The sequence below is a fragment of the Bos indicus x Bos taurus genome, chromosome 9 (assembly GCF_003369695.1).
Source record: "Bos indicus x Bos taurus breed Angus x Brahman F1 hybrid chromosome 9, Bos_hybrid_MaternalHap_v2.0, whole genome shotgun sequence".
In the NCBI taxonomy this organism is placed as follows: Eukaryota; Metazoa; Chordata; class Mammalia; order Artiodactyla; family Bovidae; genus Bos; species Bos indicus x Bos taurus.
Window position 1 is genome coordinate 75,306,099 of NC_040084.1, and position 24,051 is coordinate 75,330,149.

The 24,051-nt window shown below is 39.2% G+C and overlaps 1 non-coding gene across 1 annotated transcript; it reads right to left on the reverse strand.

Annotated features, from left to right (window-relative positions):
• Positions 1-23,365: 23,365 nt before the first annotated feature.
• TRNAC-GCA lies at positions 23,366-23,438 on the reverse strand. The gene has a single exon. It is a non-coding gene; the product is annotated as a tRNA-Cys (tRNA).
• Positions 23,439-24,051: the final 613 nt, after the last annotated feature.

A 24,051-nucleotide genomic window follows, 5' to 3' on the forward strand; every position in this document is an offset into this window, starting at 1 on the left:
CCTTTCAGACCAGTGCGACCCCTCACAATAAGGCACGATTTCTAGCCAAAATGAATGTCCGCTGTGATGCTGACAGCCACCCAGTGGGGTAGGGTCATAGAACAGCACTGCAGGCATCCAAGGGACATCGGTTCTCGACCTCTGTGTCAACCTCTCGAGTTCCCAGGGTCGGGTCAGCATCCTAAGGACGCCTGTGGTCTCATTCTGGGGTATCCCACAGAACAGGGGCATTCTTTGCCCAAAGCATTCCCAGCCCCGTTTTGTGGCTTGCTTTGTAGAGCGACAGGGTGGAGCATGAAAACAAAAATGGGGAGTGGAGGCTGGGGCAGAGATTGTCAAGTCATTGAGAAGCCTGTAAAGACAGGCCTCCTCTCTGGCTTGACTTTGATGGGAATTATGGGTTCACCCTGGAGGAGTTTGAGATAAAAAAGGATAGTTTTTTTATCCACGAACCACACATATTGCATGCTTCTATTGTGGATTTTTATTTTCCAACCATTTGGCAAACATTGGGTTATAATCTTCGAGGGATATACAAACATAGACATTAACACTCCACTCTTTGAGGGTCAGATTTAAAGAAAGCTTGTGTTCCCAGATAGTACCAAACAGATAAGTGATGCTACTGGTCCAGAAGATGGTCACAAGTCCTTTGCCCTAGAGGCATACACTTTAGTTTCTTAAGAACTCATTCTCAGCCTCACGGTCTCTTATTTTGGGTGCATTTTTCATGGTCATAATTAACATCAAGGAAGGGAAACCGAAGGGTGAGAACTTTTAAAGGCAGAGGTTGATGTGACAATTAACGTTCAGCTTAGAGGAAGAGAAATTCAGGACAGAACTATAATGCTGCATAAAAAACACACTTTCTTTTTTCTAGGAAAACTCTACATCTTCAGGACAAGTTTAAATGATATCACCTTGTTTGATAACTTCTATTCTAAAAGGTAGAAGTGTGAAATGTATATTTAAAGAAGATTTCCATGAAAAATAGGGGGCAAAGCAGTTTTTTGTATAAGTGGTGAAGTTTACATTACTGTACAATTTGCTTGTGTAGGCCTGTTAATCTTTAAAGATGGATAATAAGCAAAAATTACATTTGGATACATATAGTTGGAAAGTTTTGATAGCTTATTATGCTTAAAAACTTCTTTCACAATATGTTAATATATATATTCACAAAAAAGGATAGTAATGAACTTCATATATGGTGTGGGGATGATTCTGCTCTTACAAAGCTTATTTATACAAGGTAGGAAACAGAGTGTGTGCTTTCCTCTGAGCAAGTGCTTTTCTTCTAGGGCTGCAGTGCGCTTTGCTTTCTCACTCTTTGGGAGGCCTGTGGGAAAACATGTACCGATCTTACATCTGGAAGGAAGGGGTCCAGTGGGACCCTCTCACCAAAGCTAATTTCAATGTCTAGTTGTGAACACTTGGAAAAGACCAGTAAAAATACACTCTTAAAAATCAGATCAGAATAAAATCATTATCTCAAAAAGATATCCGCACCTCCATGTTCATTGAATATTATTAATCATACCTAAGGCATGTAAACAAACTGTCAGAAACTGGATGAATAAATAAAGAGGAGATACACACACACACACACACACATATACATATGTATATAGATATATTTCAGCCACAAAAGAAGGAAATCCAGTCATTTATAACAACATGGATGAACCTTACCATTACGCTGCTGATGCTACTGCATTACGCTAAGCAAAATAAATCAGACAGAGAAAGACAAATGCTATATGATCTAACTTATATGTGAAATCTAAAAAAGAAAAAAATGAACCTATAGATCTAGACAACAGATTAGTGTTTGACAGAGATGGAAGGTGAGGATCTGAGCGGAAAGTGATTAAAATGTATAAAACAACTAAGTCCTGGAGGTATAATGCACAGCATGATGACTGTAGTTAATGATACCGTACGGTATGTTTGAAAGTTGCTAAGAGAGTATATCTTAAAAGTTCTCATCAAACACACATATGAAATTTGTAACTATATAAGGTGTTAAATTATGTGGGTGTTAACTTATTTTGGTAATCATTTCACTATATATAGATTAAATCACTATGTTGTCTACCTAAAGCTAATGCAATTTATATATCAATTAAAAAATAAAATAAAAAGGTTGCAAAGACTCCCCAAAATAAATCAGATGGCTAGGGAAATAAAAGATGATGTAAATCACTATTCTCTTAATTCATTTTGTCATAGCAATGGCTAGTGTATGCAAAAAGAATATATGTTCTTGTAATTCTCTTAACCAGTGATGTTTTGCATGTGGCAAGAATTTTAGGAGTGTGGGGCTATGTTTTTTTTTTTTTTATCAAGTCCAATTGCTTATGCCATGAGGTATACATAGAGTTTCTCTTATAAATCTCTTGAACTTCACAAATATTAGTAAAGTAATAGTGCTCACCTACCAATGCCGGCTCATCTAACATACTTTTACTGTCTCAATTTTGATGATTTTCATGGGACTCTGAGAATCCGTTTACTAGACTCAGCATAATGTGCATATTTATTCATGCAAAATAAAAACACATTTGTCCTGTCAATATGTCACATCTGTCAACACCACTTGCTGATTTCAGCTCTTGGCTTGAAACGTGATGTCTAGTTGTCATACATGATCTTATGAAATTTATGAGAAAATGGGTGCATCAGGTGGGTCTAAGAGTGATCTTTTATTGTAAATGTCAAAAACTCTAAGCCCCAAACTTTAAAAGTAATTAGACAATGTAAATTTCAAAAGGTGCTTCTGTGGAAGAGTGAATTAGGCATCGTTCTTTTTTGTGAAAGTCACTCAGTCGTGTCCGACTCTTGGCCACCCCATGGACTATACAGTCCTTGGGATTCTCCCGGCCAGAATACTGGAGTAGGTAGCCTTTCCCTTCTCCAGGGGACCTTCCTTAATTGAAGTATAGTTTATTGACAGTCGTTGTGTTACTTTCAGGTGTATATTTTTCATGTTCTATTTCATTATAGCTTTATAGCTTATTACAAGATATTGGGTAGAGTTCCTTGTGCTATTCAGTAGGTCCTTGTTATCTATTTTATTTATAGTAATGTGTGTATGTTAATTTCAAACTCCTAATTTACCCCTCCCTGCTTCCTTGGGCTTGCCTCATAGCTCAGTCAGTAAAGAATCTGCCTGCAACGCAGGAGACCTGGGTTCGATTCCTGGGTCAGGAAGATCTCCTGGAGAAGGAAGTGACAATCCACTCCAGTATTCTTGCCTGGAAAATACTATGGACAGAGGAACTTGGCAGGCTACAGTCCATGGGGTCGCAAGAGTCAGACACGACTTAGCGACTAAACCACCATCCCCTTCCTTCCCCTTTGGTACGCATAAGTTTGTTTTCTATGTTTGTGAGTCTATTTCTGTCTTGCAGATAATTGAAAGAGTGGGCCAGTGTCTCAGAGAACACAGAACATCCTGTGTCAGAGACTGCAGCTCCCAGCTAGACACAGCTACCACCCCACATCTTCAGAAAAAGCCCTTAACTATGAATCATATGCATTTCCTAGTGAGTACTAAACATCACCCACCAGTTTCATCTCTTCAGCATCACACAGGCAATCAATTATCTGGATTCCGAGAGCAGAAGGAAGTTTGCTTTCACGTAGGCATCAGAAGATTCGAGTGAGAGTGGATACATTCAGAAAAGGGAAGATAGGCCAAATTGAAGAGTGTGAGAAAATTAGCTTATCTGATTTGATGTGAACATCTGCAGAAATTGTTAATGGACACTGTGTCTAATTAAATCCACCAGACATATGCATGCTTGTTATCTGTGGAACTGTGTTCTTCCCCCCTCTGCACCTGTTGCTGGCAGGGCTGGAATTGCATTCCATTAATTGTCATATCTAATGGGTTCAAGAGAGAGAAATTTGAGGCTCCAGTCTGATATACTGAGAGACAAAACATCACTAGTGGGAGACAGCCACTGTCAGAATTCAAATACAGACCAAAAGACAGATACACTGAGATCTCACAAGTCTCCTATCCACCTATCCAGTGTGTGCGTGCTAAGTCACTTCAGTCGTGTCTGACTCTTTGTGACCCTATGGACTGTTGCGGACCAGGCTTCTCTGTCCCTGGGATTCTGTAGGCAAGAATACCACAGTGGGTTGCCATGCTCTCCTCCAGGGGATCTTCCTGACCCAAGGATCGAACCCACATCTCTTACATGTCCTGCATTGGCAGGCGAGTTCTTTACCACTAGCATCACTTGGGAAACCCCGCCTGTCAGAACTCCTCACAATTCTGACAAGGACAGGAGACCTGCGAGCGATGGAGATTTGAGAAACATGTCGATTCACTTCCTTGAGCATTTAGCCTGTTCCATTGGAGAACACAATGGTTGAATTCCTATCAGCCTCCACTTGTATACAAATGGCTACTGTGCAAATAACAAATGACCTTTGTACATCCAAACAGGCTTGTTTTGCCTAGATGTTTCCTTGATAATCCCACATTTAGTCAGGTGTTAGTTTGTGTTTACCTACATCCCAAGCTCTTTCTTTGATAAATCAGTCTCCACTAATTTAAGCAGAGCATCTCCCCAAAGCAGGGGTTGTTAGGCTTCACCCATTCACTGGGTTGCTAGTGGGTACCAGTTGCATTGGGGAAGCAGAAATTCAGTGATTAATAATGAAGGCTCCTGTAGTTTTTAGAGTCAGTCCCACTTGCTAGCTAAATGACCTTACAAGAAGTGTTTAGTCTCAGTTTCTTCATCTGTACAGTGGATAATAATAGCATCTTCCACATACAAAGCTCATGAGATTTCATGTCAAGTGCTTAGAGTTATACTGCCATGGTGAACCTGCTCATTAACATTGGGTATTTTCATTTGTTATTACTACACAAGCTATCTCTAACAGATATCAATTGCAGCTCAGTTCTCAGATTTGTCTAGAGAGGAGAGAAATGCAAATTAAAAACTAAGCCTGAGACTGAATAGATTTATCTCAAGACCTATAATTTTATTTAGACCCCAGATGTTATTTGTCTTAGTTCCATATATCAGTCGTCACTTTATAACATCCATATCTCTGCCCTCCTGCCCATTCCTTATGTGTACATGTTCATGAGCTAATGTAATCTGATGAATTAAAAATCAAGCTGATAGAAAAGCTGTGTTCTTGGCTGGATTTTCTCACTAAATCTGTAAAAATGTATATAATCACTACCACTTACTTAAGTTTTTAGCTAACAATATGATAAGAAGGAAATATTCCAAATCTATCACCTCTCAACTAGGTCAAGTGAGGAAATCCTGAGAAATAGATCTTTGGGGGTGGAAGGGTGAAGGGAAGGTGTGGAGAATAGGCTATAAGTGAGAATGGGATATCCAGTCCCTTCATCTAGTATATCTCTAGCTATTTACCCACCCTTTCCCTTCCTAATGCCTACACATACCACCTCAGGGTGACGTAACCAAGATGAATGAGATCATGATATGATGCATTCTGCAGTCTTAATAATAATTCTGCTGTCCTCTCATTTAACATAATGTTTTCAATTAAACTTGTCAATAACATTTTGTGATGCTTTCAGTGAACATGTTAGTCTATTTTTGTGAGGCATTTGGAACATTTATTAAGTATAAAGAAAAAACAGTACTACATAAACATTAACATTCGTACTCACATCTCCATATCATGTCTGAGAAATTTCTTCTCAGATTAACCCCCATGGAGTAAAAGTCTGTGGAAACAGATGGACTTTGTACCTGGCCCTAAAGGTCAGCTGGAGAGAGTGAGGGGAGTTTGGTAGTAAATCCCTTAGTCCAGGACCTTCTCATAAGAAAAGCTTCGTCTTCATTTCAATTGACAGGAATGAGGTTCAGCTTCTATCATAGACACAGCATTCAGCTAGGCTTCCAAAGAATCCTGTTAGAGATGATGATGCTGCTGATGATGCTTGTGAGGGTGTGAAGCACCTTGTATTTTCCAGACCCTTCCACACACACGCTCACAATTGAACCCGACAACACTGCAGAGTGAGAAATGCATGTGCAAAGTGGTGTGTTTTTGTTTTTGTTTTTTTGCAGGAGAAGAAAAGACACATAATTCATTCTGATTTCTTGAACTTCTCTCATCAAAAGAACATTAAGATGTTTTGAATATATCTCAGAAGAACCCAATTTTCACATTTTTCGATGTGCCGTCTCAACTCGTAATAACACTAGCAACTCTGGTTTGGGGACCACAGAAATAGGACATACACTGCACCCTTCACTGACTCTGCCCACAGAGTTAACCAACAGTGGGACTTCCCTGGTGGCCCAGTGGCTAAGACACCTCACTCCCAATGAAGGGGCCCAGGTTTGATCCCTGGTCAGGGAACTAGACCCCACATGCCACAATTAAAGACTCCACAGGCTGCAACTAAGACCTGGCAGAACCACATAAATAACTATTTTAAGAATAGCCAACAGGAAATGTGGTCCTCATAAATGACCATTAGTGAGGCATGGTGTATGCACTGTTCTAGGGAAATGTGAGTTTCCTCTGTAAGAAAACTCAGGAATGTGGTGATTTCCTGTCCCCCTATTCACTGGGCCCTTGGACAGTGTCCATTTTATGTTCTTAGGTGGAAATCTTTGTTTAGTTTGACAGAGCACAAAATATGCTTATGAACAGAGTGCTTACTGGATTTTTCCTATGATCATAGTACAGCTCAAAAGAACTTTGTTCAGAATTCAGCTAATTTTCCTTTTCTTTCTTTCTCTCTTTTTTCCCCCTATAACCATTGTTGGGATGTCAAATGGGCATCTCTCTCATCTCCCAGATTGATGGCATCGTCTAGGACTTCCCACATAGACAAGATAAACGAAAGGCTTCCATGGACAGGTATGTAACTGTGGAGACAGCAGCGCTGCAAAAGAGGCCTCCTGATCAGAAAGAATGTCTGTCCCACAGTCAACTCTCCGACTCTGCAGTCACCTTTGACATGACTTACTGAATAGGAGTTTGTTTTCCAATTTCCATGGTTCAGACATAGGCCATGCAAAGTAAATACTAGTAAATGAGCAACAGTAGGTTCAAAGGAACATAAGACTAGAAGCCCTCCTCCTTTGGAAGACGGTTTGGGGAACATTCACATATGAATCAATCTGTTTGCGGTCTTTGAAGTGACTTTGATTAAGAGTTGTGGCCCCAATAGAAGTGAAATGGGTGGGGCCATCAAAGGAACTGACAGTTTCCATATGGATGCTGAGGCTCACACCACATCCAGAGAAAGCCCAGGTAATGGCCCTGTGCACAGAATGCGTTCAGCTTCAGAAAAACGAACCAGAAACTCACTACTCTTGGAGATTTCTTGGGAGTGGGTTTTATTTGAAGGAAAGAAAATATGCTATAAGATTTCAAGTTCCTACTGATCAGTGTTGAATTGAATTAATACCTAGTCCATTAAAATTTTTTCAGTGCTGTCTAATGAACAGAAAGTGATAACTTCCTTTGAAAAAGCAAGCACTTTGTATATTTCCAATAGATACCATCTATGTTTACGAATGAAACCACAAATAATAATTAATACCTCAAATTGTAGGGACCACATAAAATCAAATACAATCTACTACACTCTCCCTGATTTTATTAGAAGACAGTTAATGAATATCTAAGCTTTATAAACTTACTAGAACACAATTCAACAACCTTTTGAATTCTGAATGAGAAGGAAAATAACAATTTATTGAAAACTAAAATATCTACCCAGTCCACTTAAATAGAGGAAACCTGAAAATCATTGAAGAACCCATTCTTTTGCTTTTGGTCTTTGAATTCAAGTCACTCTAAAATTTGTATCTGAATAGTTCATGTTTTCCACTTGACTTTAATATTTTCTTCATTTTAAAATACTCTTAACTGCCTAATGCTACAAACTGCAGACTTACCTTTTAATTCTTGAAAAAATTAATTACTTTTTATTATTACCTTTTAATTCTCAAACAAACATTAATTGATTTTGGAGGCCAAACAAAAAGGAAAATTTGAGACCAGCAATGCAGTTGGCATAGTGGCTTTGTAATCAGAGAGAAATTAATAATTAAGTCACTTGGGCCAGTTATTCCATCTTTTGGAACCTTAGTTTCATCATATGAAAAATGGAAACATAATATATCTTCCTGAGTTGTTACGAAGATTAGATATAAAAACTGAACCATAAACTCTGCAGTTATTTATTAAAAAATTATAATTACTCCTATTAAATTTCTTAGGAATTTTCTAAAAATCTCCTATTTTCTGATTGTCATCAGGTCTACAACCTGTTTCCTATGATGGGTTCTGTCTTGGGATTGCATTACATCTCATACCCATGTTTCCAGTTTTCATGGGATTTGAATCATAACTACAGGCATACACAATTAATTTTTAAACTAATATCTCAGGGTTGATCATTTATACTATTAATAATAACTATGATGAATATCTTCTAGAATGATTTAAAACAGACATGAAAAATAGGACTACATCATTATTGGCTCAAAATGTAACGAGGACAAACACATTCTATTCTAATATTTAAATTGTTACCCAACTTGATTCAGAAGGAGTAAGAAATCTCCAGCTAGTATGGGAAAATCACAGTCTCTTTTTCTCTGCAGTGGAGATCTGAAATTCATTATATTTTTCAGTCCTCCTCCTGAGGTACCATTTCTGGCAGACTGTGGTCCTTTTCATCTATGACCATAAAAGAGCAAATGCTGCTGCCTCAACAAATTTTATTTTCTAAAAGACTGAAAGATCTTTTACATTTTAAGAAAAAATATTGACTGATAGTTGTAGGAGTATTTAGGAGATCCCGAGGGCCCCAAAAGAATGTTACTCTGAGCACTCATATAATTGCTGAGCAACACTTATTAATACATATTCATATAGTCAGCCACTTACTATCCAAGTGCCAAAGCTTTGGTCCTCTGAGCCTACCCAGGTGAGACCTAGCAGAGTTGGTGCCTAAGGTCTCTCTGTGCAGGTTGTATAAAGGAAATCTAGATCAAAAGTTTACTAGTTGGCTGTTTGTTTACACTGAATTTATGAAGGGTAGAGAAGCTTAGGAAACTTGAGTCTTTTCATTGAGTAATATGCCCAGTGAAGTGTTTGCCAGGATGGCTGTTAGAATCCCTTCCCAGTTCACCAGTTTGCCCTCATAAATTCTAACCAAAATGGACTTGGATGCACTTTGTGTCCAAGACGAGTTATCTCAGACCCTAATACCACCCTGCTCCCAAAATGTCTTTCCTGTAAGAAATTAAGAATACCTTTGTAATTCACGAACACTTCCAGTAGACTTTCGAATCGTTGAACGTAAGAATGATGCTCTTTTCTTTCATCATATCTCCATGTTTCTACATGTTAAAAAAACACACAAAACCTCTGATATAAAAAAGTAAAATATTTTAAGTAACCATTAAAAGTTCAGAAGGACAGGATGAGACAATAAGGAAGAATCATCTTTTACACACTTTACTAATGAGAGAAGAATTTCAGAAAACTATACTCTTGATTTGACAGAGACCAGAGTTGGAGGAGGATTCATTTAGAGATAAAACCTAGTAAAGCAAGGATCAGAAGAACAGACCCACAGAGGTAATCAGTACTCAATAAGATAGGAGAAGAGAAAAAGTAAAGAGATTTTTTGGAGTGGATGGCCTGTTGTGATCTCCTAAAACCAGGAGAATGGGGCAAGTTCCTGTGTAAAGGAGGAAGAGGAGAGAGAGTGCCTTTGCTAGGTAGAGCTGCGTCATAGCCATTTGTTTTACCTATTTCAGCCATTACCTATAGAAAAAGAAAAAGCTGTGCTCTGTTCACTTGTGTCCATCTGCTTCATTAGCTTAAAGAACATTTCCATTAAAGCTTTACTTGGCAATTACAGTTATCATTGTAATTGGGAACTATTCATATTAGTGGAAACCTAATTATTGTTTGCTGCTAAATAATCCCTATGATCCCTAAGATTCTTGATAATTCCGGCTTTTTAAGATAATGCTTGAATTTGAAATGTTTGGCTTTGACATACAGTCTTCTAACATGCAGAACTGATCCCATTGAATCAGTTCTTTAGTTCAGATCTGGCTACATCTTAATTTGTATAATATCTTTTCATAGTTTACAAATTGATCTACATGATCTTTATTTTTACAGTGAGAGATAGCTCATATACTGATTTTATAGATAAGTAAACTGAGGCACAAAATAAGTGGCAAAGGGAGAACTCAAGCCAGACTTTCTGGCTCAAATTTGACATTCCTTGTGCCAACTAGTATATGAATTAAATGTACCAGATACCTCCTTTCCATTAATCTACAGACAGGTTTCATGGTGACTGTTCTTGGTATTGAGTAGGCAGAATTACATAACACTGTCCTAATGTCTTCCTGAAATTTATTCTAAAAACTACTCCAAGGGTAGGGAAGGCCACCATCCTTGAATGATGTGACACCACTGATTGACAAAGACTCGGCTCAGACCTTGGGAAGAGCCGGGGGGATAACAAGCCAAGTCACAGTCCAAATTAGTGCAGCCTCTCCTACAGCAGGATGAACACAATGTGGTCTTTGACCAACCTTTCAAAGCCCCGTGTAGCTTGAGCTCTGATGGCGCTTGTTAAAGAAGGGCAGGGCGGTGCCGAGCTGACAGCCTGGAACACTGACCCAAACACTGCAAATTGACGTGTAAATCACCCTCTGACTAGGGGTCTCGAACTTGGCAAAGGAAATGTCATCTCCAGATTCTGCCCGTCATGTGTTTATGCAGAAATGGCCCTCCAGGTGCCTCTCCATCTCTACAGACGAGTGACATGGTGCTGGTAGAAATAACATTTTTGGAGTTTATTCCCAAGACTGGCTGTAACTTTTTTTTAAACATTACTTTTATCTGAAATTCAAACACATTTTCCCTTTTAAATGCCGTATATCTCTATATCCAGAAGACAGGAAGCAGAGAACAATATCCAGTCAATGCATCAAATATCATACGCCCTTGCCAGGCTGAAGTTCTTCTCTACCGCCTCTGTAGCCGCTGGCCTCAGGGCTGTCTCTCTCTCTCCCCAGATCCTTGTTTTACTTTTCAGGACTTCTCGGTTGGGCTCTTCCTCATGCAGGTGATTTGACCAAGATCTCATAGTATCCTGAAATGTTCAGTCTATCCATGAGTGGCCCGTTGCTTCTCCTTCCACTGATCATTCCTAATAATAGAGAGAAATGAAATTAAAAGTCAGCCATTCCTGATAATAACAGCAATTCTTGAAAATATTGACAAGGAAGAAGTCATGATGTATGTTTACGTACACGGTCAAAAGGTACGAACTTCTAGGTATAAAATAAAGAAATTATGGGCATGTAATATACAGCATGGTGACTGTCATCAGTAATACTGTATTATACATTTGAAAAATGCTAAAAGAGTAGATTTTAAAATTCTTGTTAGGAGAAAAAATTTGTAACTGGTGATGGATGTTAACTAAATTTTTTGTGAGCATTTTGCAATACATATAAATACCAAGAGTCGTCGTATTGTACGCCTGAAACTAATACAATGTTATATGTTGGCTATACTAAAAAACAAACAAACAAAAAGATGTATGTCTAATATGAAGCTTTTTTGTATTTTCTATTTTCATTCCTATTTACCTGGCCAATCAAGAGTTGTCCATATTAGTGACTCTTAAATGTGCCTATGAATGTCTGGATACTTTTCATTCAGTAGATCTGGGTTCTGAATTTCTAAGGTATTGCTTGGTGATAATGATGCTGTTGGTCCATGGATCTCAGTTTGGGTAGCACGGACCTGTATATTGCATATTAGCAGAACAAAGAGTATGAGGGATTGTGTGTGGTAAAGATAATATAATTCAGATTCTTCTGATAATTTATAAATATCTAGGCAAAATGCCTTCCCAGGTGGTGCTAGTGGTAAAGAACCTGCCTGTTGGTGCAGGAGAGAAAGCAGATGCAGATTTGATCCCTGGGTAGGAAAGATCCCCTGGAGGAGGGCATGGCAACTCTCTCTGGTATTCTTGCCTGGGAAATCCCGTGGACAGAGCAGCCTGATGGGTTATAATCTATAGGGTCACAGTGAATCAGACATGTCTGAAGCAACTTAGCACACACAAACTGGCAAAATAGAGTCTATACTACTGGAAATCCAATCATATTTTAAGAATGCCTATTGGTTTATAATCAGTAAGTATCAAAATAAATGAGAGCTAAATTTTCCAAAATTTTTTCCCTTAGTTTGCAAGATACAGACAATTCTCAGTTTGTAAATAAAGTACTAGGATGTCCTCTTTTTAAAACTGATTTTTTAAGTAACAAAATTTAGAATGGAAGTATAAAAGTAGGAGCCATATTGAGACCTAAGTTGACATAAACTGAGTGCAGCTATGGGGCTTTCATCACATCTTGAAAGGTCTCCCCCTAGACCTCTCAGGTCAAATCAGCTTGCCACAACCTCCAAGAGTGGAAGAGCCTTTCCCTAGCAACAGTTAGTATTATTTAGAATATTGAATACCTCTATTCAATATTTCCAAAAAAATAATTCTCATTGCTACTATGAAATGCAAATGTTTTTTGTTAATTGAATCATCATATAGTATCTTTTTAAAAAAATAATTTGATAGTTTAATTAATTTATTTATATATTTATTTTGGCCATGCTGGATCTTCATTGTGGCACACTGGCTTCTCTAGTTGTGGTACGGAGGCTTTATTGCCCCAAGGCACGTGGAATCTTAGTTCCCCAGCGAGGGATGGATCCTGAATCCTGTCCTCTGCATTGGAAGGCAGATTCTTTACCACTGGACCACCAGGGAAGTGCCTACATATGGTTTCTTAATATTACATTCAGTTTTCGGTGATAGGAATTCAGATTGTTCAACAAATATTTATCAGTTCAGTTCAGTTACTCAGTCATGTCCGACTCTTTGCGATCCTATGAACCGATGCACACCATGCCTCCCTGTCCATCACTAACTCCCGGAGTTCATCCAAACCCATGCCCATTGAGTCGGTGATACCATCCAACCATCTCATCCTCTACTGTCCCCTTCTCCTCCTGCCCTCAGTCTTTCCCAGCATCAGGGTCTTTTCAAATGAGTCAGCTCTTCACATCAGGTGGCCAGAGTATTGGAGTTTCAGCTCCAACATCAGTCCTTCCAATGAACACCCAGGACTGATCTCCTTTAGAATGGACTGGTTGGATCTCCTTGCAGGACTCTCAAGAGTCTTCTCCAACACCAGAGTTCAAACGCATCAATTCTTTTGCATTCAGCTTTCTTTATAGTCCAACTCTCATATCCATACATGACCACTGGAAAAACCATAGCCTTGACTAGACAGACATTTGTTGACAAAGTAATGTCTCTGCTTTTTAATATGCTGTCTAGGTTGGTCATAACTTTCCTTCCAAGGAGTAAGTGTCTTAATTTCATGGCTGCAATCACAATCTACAGTGATTTAGGAGCTCAGAAAAAAATTCTGACACTGTTTCCCCATCTATTTGCCCTGAAGTGATGGGACCAGATGCCATGATCTTCATTTTCTGAATGTTGAGCTTTAAGCCAAAGTTTTCACTCTCCACTTTCACTTTCATCAAGAGGCTCTTTAGTTCTTCACTTTCTGCCATAAGGGTGGTGTCATCTGCGTATCTGAGGTTATTGATATTTCTCCCAGCAATCTTGATTCCAGCTTGTGTTTCTTCCAGCCCAGCGTTTCTCATGATGTACTCTGCATAGAAGTTAAATAAGCAGGGTGACAATATACAGCCTTGACGTACTCCTTTTCCTATTTGGAACCAGTCTGTTGTTCCATGTCCAGTTCTAACTGTTGCTTCTGACCTGCATCCAGATTTCTCAAGAGGCATGTTAGGTGGTCTGGTATTCCCATCTCTTTCAGAATTTTCCACAGTTTATTGTGATCCACACAGGCTTTGGCATAGTCAATAAAGCAGAAATAGATGTTTTTCTGGAACTCTCTTACTCTTTTGATGATCCAGCAGATGTTGGCAATTTGATCTCTGGTTCCTCTGCCTTTTCTAAAACCAGCTTGAACATCTGGATCTTGAACATCTTGAATACGGTTCACATATTGCTACAGCCTGGCTTGGAGAATTTTGAACTTTACTAGCGTGTGAGATGAGTGCAATTGTGTGGTAGTTTGAGCATTCTTTGGCATTGCCTTTCTTTGGAATTGGAATGAAGACTGACCTTTTCCAGTCCTGTGGCCACTGCTGAGTTTTCCAAATTTGCTGGCATATTGAGTGCAGCACTTTCACAGCGTCATCTTTCAGGATTTGAAATAGTTCAACTGGAGTTCCATCACCTCCCCTAGCTTTGTTTGTAGTGATACTAAGGCCCACTTGACTTCACATTCCAGGATACTTCATGACATTTAGCTAGGGGTTAAGCATATAGGTAAACAAGATGATAAAAATCCTAGCCATTGATATGTCAGTCGTTTGTCTTTTTTATCCTAATATGTATTTTTATAACTTTGTAACCACTCCCCCATAACTTCTTTAGTTTTAAGTACAAAATTGAATCCTGAACCCTTATTCAAATTTTTAAAAATGTAGGCAACTGAAACATTTATAAATGTTGTCACAATTGGAAAGATCATAAATCTTGTACCTATTTTTGATATGTGCTATATAAATGTACGTGTATAAACTATAGCTTCTGCCTGCATGCAGAATACTGTGCACTTACTTCTAATTTTTGTGGATGATGTTGTTTTGTAATCACTTCGGGTAAAGAATCCACCTGTGATGTACAGGAGGTACAGGAGACACAGGAGACATGGGAGACACAGGTTTAATCCCTGGGTTGGGAAGATCCTCTGGGGGAGGAAATGGCAACCCACTCCAGTATTCTTGCCTGGAGAATTCCATGGACAGAGGAGCCTGGGAGGCTACAGCTCATGGGCTTGCAAAGAGTCGGGCATGACTGAGCACATGGCACATTCCTTAACGGGGCTGTAAATTTCTTGGTGGAACCAACACTGTCTACTGAGTTGCCAAGCTAGGAACTGGGTTTGTCTGGGCTTCCTAAATCATGTTGATTGAATTTTGTAAACACCCCTTAAATCATCTATTTTCAAGTCCTCAAAATCTCACCCAAGCAATTTACAAGAGCCTCTTCACTTGCTTCTGCTTTGAGCTTTCCCCTGACTTCACATTTTAGGCTTCTAGTCTGATATCTTCAGTCCCCAGAGAAAAAGTACTAGTCTTTCAGTTGTGTTTGACCCTTTGCGACCCCGTGAACTGTAGCCTGCCAGGCTCCTCTGTCCATGGAATTCTCCAGGCAGGAATACTGGAGTGAATTGTTACTCCCTTCTCCAGGGGATCTTCCCAACCCAGGGATTAAACCTGGGTCTCCCACATTTCAGACTGATTCTTTACTGTCTGAGCCACCAGGGAAGCCCAGAGGGAGCTCTCTAAAATGTCAGTGGCTTGTGTCATGCCTGGCTTCAGTGGATTCTCATAAACAATCAGGGTAAATCCAAAGCAGTATACAAATTCCATGAAAAAATACATGTGGAAAATGTTGCGTTCTGTCTACATCTTTGATTTATAGTGAATTTTGATGTATTAAAGCTTCTGCGAAGACCTGCAGTTAAACAGACCTCTCTTGTTTTATTTAATTCAGAATATCTCAGATTTATTTAACTATGAAATTCTTCTCTTCCTAGTAATTCCTATAAAACTCCGTCAAGCCAGCATTCTCTAGGACACAGTTTGGGAAGTTCATTTGGTGATCTGAAGGCAAAGCTCTGACCTTTGCCTTTCTGAGGGCCCTTAATCTGATCCTCTTCAGAGTGGCTGCATTCAGCTGTTGTACTTGATTAAACACAGCTGATTCAATAACATTTTGGAGCTATATTCTAAAGTTTAGACTTTGAAAATCATTGTACACAATTCAGTGATTTGACATTTAGATGAAGCAAGATTCAGAGAGGGAGATACTTATTCAAGATCACATGGATAATAAACTAGACATTAAATTGCACAAAAATAGCTTAGTACAGAAAATAAAACAATGGCATTTGGGGGGAGCAGGTGAGAACAATGTATATGACAAGAAAATAAATTGGAAAAAGAAAGCAAAAATCAAATAATGATCATCTAAAAATTATTCTTTCAAATAGACACATAATATAAGCTACACCTGTAACCTATGTAATGTAGTCATAATTTTTCCAGTAGCCAAAAGAGTACAAAGAAATAAATGACATTAATTTGAGTAATTTATTATATTTAATTCTACATGTTCAAATTTTCATCATTTCAACATGTAATCAATATTAAAGACAATGTGATATTTTACATTTGTTTTTAATGAGGTCATCATTCAAATCTGATGTGAATTAATGCACACATAGTATTGATATATCTTAGTTCAAACTAGCCACATTTCAAGTGTTCAGTAGCCACATGTACCTGTAGCTATTGTGTTAGCACAGAGATAGAACCTTTCCATCATTTCAGAAATTTCTATTGGGTCACACTGATCTGAAGTGATAGTTCTCAATTGAGGGTGATTTTGCTCCCCAAGAAACATCTGGCACCATCTGGAGATAATTTTTAATTATCACGAGGCGGGGAATAGTGGCATCTAGTAAGTAGAGGCCAGGAATATTGCTAAACATCTTACCATGTACAAAAATTTATCAGGTCCAAAATATCAAAAGTGCTGAGATGAGAAACCCTAGTCTAGAGAATTGGTGAACTAATGAGAAATTGTAATCTATTCTGTACAAAGAATATAATTTATAGATACTTTATAGTAATTATAATCTCTTCTCTCTTTTATTCATTTAACAAATATTAATAGTTTCAAATAGCAACAGATACTGTGTTAGGACTTTAGAAATATAGACTCATCAGACATCATAAAATATGTCAATGAATAAGCAATAAGGGCTATACTATGCAAGATGCAGAGATGGGGCAAAGGAAGGAGTAATCAACATTGCTTAGGTTTCTCTCCACTACATGGTTAACATAAGATCTATATATAGATGAATGAAAGGGAAAATAAAAGATGGGAAAGAAAAAATGAAATCAAGTCAAAACTAGAGAAATCAGAAGGAAAAAGATTTTTAAGAAAAATAAAGATAGATAGTACAGTAAGTTGAGAGACTGGGAAGGAAATCAGACTGAGAAGGTCAAGTAGAGTGAAATGGAACCTAAGTTACATGTGCAGAACAATAGGAGAAAGGCCAGTGACATTAACCACAACTGTCCAGATTCTAACATCTGTTTGCTCAGGGTCTTCCCTACTCCATTTGCCACAGTCCTCCCTAAAGTATCCTATCTACACCTATCTCCAACGAATTTTCATTTTTTTCCATTTGAGAGTATAAAGAGCTTATTTTCTGGAAGGATGTCAAGTTTCTGTATACTTGGGAGTGGAAGGCAGGCCAATTGGAGATAGAATGGGGTCAGTGTTTGGACAGCAATCTGTCACAAAGCAAAGGCTGTCATAGACAGCCTTGGAGACACAGACAAAGACGCATGGCCATTGTTTTCCAGTGGAGCCTTTAAAGCACCTTGGGGTCGCCATCCTGCATGGGGCCCCAAGTTTCCGTGTCGGACCACCTGCCAGGAGCTGTGCATTGCGCTGACCTCTCCCAACCCAATGTGAATAACTTCCGAGAGGTAGCCCCCGTGAAGGCAGGGGCTGCAAGCCAGTGAAGAAAGAGAGGAGATTTATAGCTCTAGGATATCTTCGCCTTTTGAAAATAAAATGGCACATTAGGGCAAAAGGGGAGTTTGGCTGAAAAGGGGGGTGCCTATCTCCAGGCATGACCAGTTCAATGTTTATTACCCAGTGCAAAAGCTTGGGTCAGTCCAGGCAAGTCTGTGGAGAAAAGAAAGGATTGGTGTGTTTAGTAACGAATAAACAGAGGCTTCTCAAGACTTCTCTGATCCGATTTTTCAAAAGCCTTATCCCAAATGATTTTCTTTCCCAGGAAGCGGTGTTTTTGCCTGGGAGCCTTGGAGGCACAATACCTCTTGCCAGCATCTAGAAACAGGCTAGGTTCTCCTCTAAAATATCTTGGGATCTACCATCAGTATGCCATTAAAAATCTCCTTGAAATAAAAAGAGAACCAGGTGCTGTGTCTTTTGTGGTCATTTCGATTTTCTAAACTTTAAGAAATTATTTGCCCTCTTAAAAACCCTGATGGCTCTCTTAAACCCCTATGACTCTTTTAGCCCCTGAGAAAGATCAATTCTTTTTTAAAAATAAGATAATGGCCATATTCCTGATGTTGTTCCTACAAGGACAGAGAGTTACTTAACCCCCCAAGTCATCCCTGCTTTTTGATGGCAAACAGGAAAGTGAGGAGATGCACCATCAGAAGATTTCACATTCTTGGAGGACGGGTGTCTTTCTTCAAGTTTTGAGGGAAAGAGAGGAGTTCTGGGCAGAAACACTGAGGTTCAATTTCAGAGTTCCACCGTGGACATGTCTGAGGCTGGACCGCGGAAATCCATACAATGAAAACACAGACAAGGGAGATTTGCACAGCTTTTAACTTAGGTCAAAAAACGTGTAATTTGTTAAGTAAGAGGGCACTAACACGTGCCACGTCACGCTGGATTTTCTTGAAAAATAAAAAAAAAATCACAAAGTTAAACTTTCAGTCAACCTGAAAATATTAGCTTTTTATGGGGGCAGGGCGGAACGAATGGAACAGCAGCCCTTTTTTTTTTTTTTTTTCTTTTTGACTGCTCATTTTCTGAGTCTTCTCAGAGAAAGAATGATAGGGGAGCGAGGCAGGCAGGAAACAGGGGTAGGGGAAATATTTAGGAAAGTATTAAAGATACAGCCCAAGTAGAAAAGGTAGGTGTCTACAGCTAAGGATCAAAATATATGGCAGGGCACAATGATACATGTTGTTTTCTTAAGTTTGAAATCTTTTAGTTGAAGGAAGAATATGCAAATACTTCTATAGAATGTTATGTTATAGAACATTCTATGGAATGTTATGGACAACCCAGCTAAAAGCAATGCTTGACTATTTCTAACTTTGAAGTGGCAAATACTTTTCAAGAAGTATAAATCACATGCGTTTAGAAAGAAGAGATATTAATTATGGAAAAATTTCTTTGTAAACAATAATTTTTTTTTTTTGAGAAAAAAAGAGAAAAGCTTGTCCACAAGCATGATAAGATTAAAGATCAGGATTCGTGGGTATATAAAACAGATTACAGAATGAGGTTCACATCTGAATCTAGACACCAATGTCTATTAACTACTTTTCATGAAAATTTTTCTCTTATTAAAAACTACACCATAAAATTTGTAAATTTTCCTCATCTGATTTTTAATTATCTTGACTTCCTCCTTCATTGATTATCAGTGTTTTATGCTAATAAGAAAGCCCTATCTCCTCTGTGTACTTTCCCTCTTTTAGCCAACAATCATGTGCCTTTTAAAATTAATTTTAAATGAGGAGGATAAGGGGGCTAAGGATATGGAATGAGATATCTCCTGAGGCCAGTGGATACTAGTTTAAATCTGAAACAGACTCTACTTTTCTATCATTAATTATCCTTCCATTACCATTTCAAATATTCTATTTGGTCTCTGAACAGAAAAGTTGATATCAAAAAATAGCAGTTCTATTGATGTCCTGGATTTTATGTTTAGGATGTAACTGATGAGGAAATGGTGGACCAATGAATAATCCTACATTTTTGCTCAAGTGAAAATCCAGAAAGAGCTTACTGTACTTACACTCCCTGGCTTCCCTCTCCTGGTACTGGCAGGAATATGGAGAGAGCTCTGACCCCCAGCGTCTGCACAAAGAGTGTTGGACAATGAAAAAGGTCGACTCTTTCTATACAGACCTGCTTTTGTGCTCCATTTGGGGCTTGATCCTTGCAGCCCGAAAGCTCGGTAGATGCCAGGGAGATAGATGTGGTGTGTTTGCCTCATCCAGAGCAGCAGCTGAGCCACTTTCACACAGGCAGGCAGGTACAGCCCAGCCTGGTAACAGATGAGAACCCCTGGGGAGCCCTTGACTATGGAGAATGAACAATGAAAAGAAACCATATTGGACACAGATACAAAAGGAGTCCCCTGCTCCTTTTCTCTCCTCCCTTGTTCCCTTTCTCCCTTTCCTTAGGAAACATCTATGAATGTGGAAAGCTGTCTTTCCCCTGGAAGCATTTGAGTGCCTGGGGGCTCCAGATGCTATTCTATGCAAATAGTTTCCACCCTCTCCTGCTTGGGGAAATGCTCTTTAACCCATCTGCATATCCATTTTCTGTCTTTTCTTGAAGGCAGAGGCAAAGGAAGAGATGAAAATACTTCCCAGACAACTGTTTCCACTGCTTCACTCTGCTTGAGTGGCAATGTCACCCAGCAGAAATGTAGCTGGGTTGCGGTGGCAGTCCACTTCAGGGTACCAAGGCCAGCATCTTGAGTGGAGGGAGGGGAGAAGTTAGGGAACAAGCCCCAGAAGGGAGAAGGTCCATAAAGTACCCATGAAAAACTTTAAAAATACCAAGTGTTTTCCTCAAACTTGGAAGTAGGGGGTAAAGGTATTTGAAAAGACTTGGCACCAAAATTATATAAGTACTTTTTTTTGGCAGCACCTCGAGACGTGGAGGATCTTAGTTCCCCAACCAGGGACCCAACTTGTGTCCCTGGAGTGAAGGCATGGAATATTAACCACTGGACTACCAGATAAGTCCCTGTAAGTACTTTCAGTGTAACATAATTAGATTTTATATTTCACTGTTAGAGATTATCAGTCTCCAGGACTTGCCTGGTGATCCAGTGGTTGTGACAACCTGGTTGGGACTTCACCTTCCAACACAGGGAATGCTGGTTCTATCCCTGGTCAGGGAGCCTCGTGGCTAAAAAGCCAAAACACAAAACAGAAATAATACTGTAATAAATACAAGTTTAAAAATGGTCCATATATATATAAAAAAAAACTTAAAGAAAAGACAACCAACCTTTACTTTCCATATTTTCTCTCAAAGTATGACAATATGATTTTCTGTTGTTTTTTGTTTTACATTACCTCTTTAAGAGATAAAACCAATTTCATTATTTTATTTGTATGATTTTGCAAAATTTTTTCTTAAGTACAAAGGATGCCAACCCATTACCCAAAATTTGAGGTGATACACTATAATTGTGAGGTAAACCATAGTCCAAAACTGTATGTCAAAGAAGATTCCAGTAGTTTGAGTTTGGCATTTCAATGTTACTCATTCCTTCAACCTATACTGATATAGAATCAAACTCAGAACTAAAGCTCAGATAATATTTAAACAAACTTGATATATGCCAGAATGTTGTACATATTTATCTCTTCATTAAATGTGAATCTGACTAATATCCTGATGAAATGAGACACATTTATATTTTAAAATATACTTTAGGATAATTACACCGAGTTTTGAAAATTCTGGTAGCTTTATTGGTCACCAGTCCATACTGATGTTACTTAAAATAAGTAAATAACTCACCATCAAGAAATAAATCCATCTTATATCCAGGAATCCCATCCCAGGGCATATATTCAGACCAAAAAACACATAATTTGAAAGGATACATGCACACCAGTGTTCATTGTAGCACTGTTTTCAATAGTCAGGTCATGGAAACAACCTAAATGTCCCTCAGTGGAGGAATGGATAAAGAAGATTTGGTCAATATATACAATGGGATATTAGTCAGCCATAAAAAAGAAGAAATAATGCCATATGCAGCAACATGATGAACCTAGAGATTGTCATACCGAATGAAGTAAGTCAGACAGAGAAAGACAAATATCATATGATATCACATATGTGAAACCAATAGAAATGATATCTATTTATAAATCAGCAGTTGAGTCACAGATGCAGAAAATAAACTTGTGGTCGCTAAGATTCAGATACGACTGAGTGTCTTCACTTTCACTTTTCACTTTCATGCATTGGAGAAGGAAATGGCAACCTACTCCAGTGTTCTTGCCTGGAGAATCCCAGGAACGGGTGAGCCTCGTGGGCTGCCGTCTATGGGGTCGCACAGAGTCGGACATGACTGAAGGGACTTAGCAGCAGCAGCAACCAGGGGGTAAAGGGATTGGGGAAGGATAAATTGGGAGTTGGGACTGACATATACACACTACTATATATAGAAGAGATAACTAATAAGAACCTACTGAATAGCACAGGGAACTATTTAATACTCTGCATTGAACTATATGGGAATAGAATCTAAAAAAAGAGTAGGATGTGATGTTCAGTCAAGCTAAGTTGTGTTGGATTCTTTGCGACCCCATGAACTGCAGCAAGCCAGGCTTCTCTGTTCATCACTATCTCCCTGAGTTTGCTCAACTGAACAATAGCAACAGTATGTGTGTATACAACTGATACATTTTTATGTACAGTGGAAAGTGAAAAAGTGAAAGTGAAGTCACTCAGTCGTGTCCGACTCTCTGTGACCCCATGCACTGTAGCCTACCAGGCTCCTCCACCCATGGGATTTTCCAGGCAAGAATACTGGAGTGGGTTACCATTTCCTTCTCCAAGAAATTGAACCTGGGTCTCCCATGTTGTAGGCAGATGCTTTACCATCTGAGCCACCAGGGAAATCCAGTGGAAATAACATTGTAAATCAATTATAATCCAATAAAATATTTGTTTTAAAAGAGAAATAATCTTTTAAAGGGGATCAGTGGAGATCAAAGCAGTCAATCCTAAAGGAAATCAACCCTGAACATTCACTGGAAGGACTGATGCTGAAGGTGAAGCTCCAATACTTTGGCCACCTGATGCGAAGAACTAACTCTTTGGAAAAGACCCTGATGCTTAGAAAGATTGAGGGCAAGAGGAGAAGGGGACGACAGAGGGTAAGATGGTTGGATGGCATCACTGATTCACTGGACATGAGTTTGAGCAAACTGCAGGAGGTAGTCTGGGACAAGGAAGCCTGGTGTGCTGCAGTTCATGGGGCTGAAGAGTCAGATTCGACTTAGCGACTGAACAACAAGAGTGCTTTCTTTATCATATTTATCTTCAAGGACACACACATATTCACCCAGCCCTGCGCTTGAAAAGAATATTCTAATGGAGAGTTTGTGATATGTAAAAACCCCTTGTGCTAAAGTTAGTGAAAGTCTCTCAGTCCTGTCCGATTCTTTGCAGTCCCATGGAATTCTCTAAGCCAGAATACTGGAGTGGATAGCCTTTGCCTTCCCCAGGGGATCTTTGCAACCCAGGGATCAAAATCAGGTCTCCTGCATTACAGGCAGATTCTTTACCAGCTGAGCCACAAGGGAAGCCCAAGAATACTGGAGTGGCTAGCCTTTCCCTTCTCCAGCGGATCTTCCTGACCCAGGAATCGAACCAGAGTCTCCTGCATTGCAGGCAGATGCTTTACCAACTGAGCTATCAGGGAAGCCAAATTCAGGTCCTGGATCGAATAAAATAATAATAGACTAAAGATGCAAAGTATTGGAAACATGTGCTTCCTTTTGCAAACTCTAGGAGATGGTTAAGGACAGGGAAGCCTGGCATGCTGCAGTCCATGGTGTTGCAAAGACTCACACAAGACTGAGCAACTGAACGACAACAATTTACACTCATGGCAGACATTAATCAATCACGACACTTACACCCTGCTGCAGCCTCAGAATCCTTCTCAAGAATACTCCAGGTATGTGCTAAGTCACTTCTGTTGTGTCCAATTGTTTGCAACCCTATGGACTGTGTGTGGGCTGCCAGGTTCCTCTGTCCATGGGATTCTCCAGGCAAGAATAGTGGAATGGGTTGCCTTGCCCTCCTAAAGGGGATCTTCCCAAAGCAGGGATCAAACCCGCATCTCTTTTGTCTAACCTGAGTTGACAGGTGGAATCTTTACTACTACTGCCATATGGGGCTTCCCTAATACTCCAAGGGATCAGTACTATTAATCAGGCTGCATATAGGGTAAGATGTGCCATTCTTGGAATAGTCCCTTACTCTATTTGTGCCTTGGTTTCTCTATTGGGGAAATGATCCAAAAATTTTAG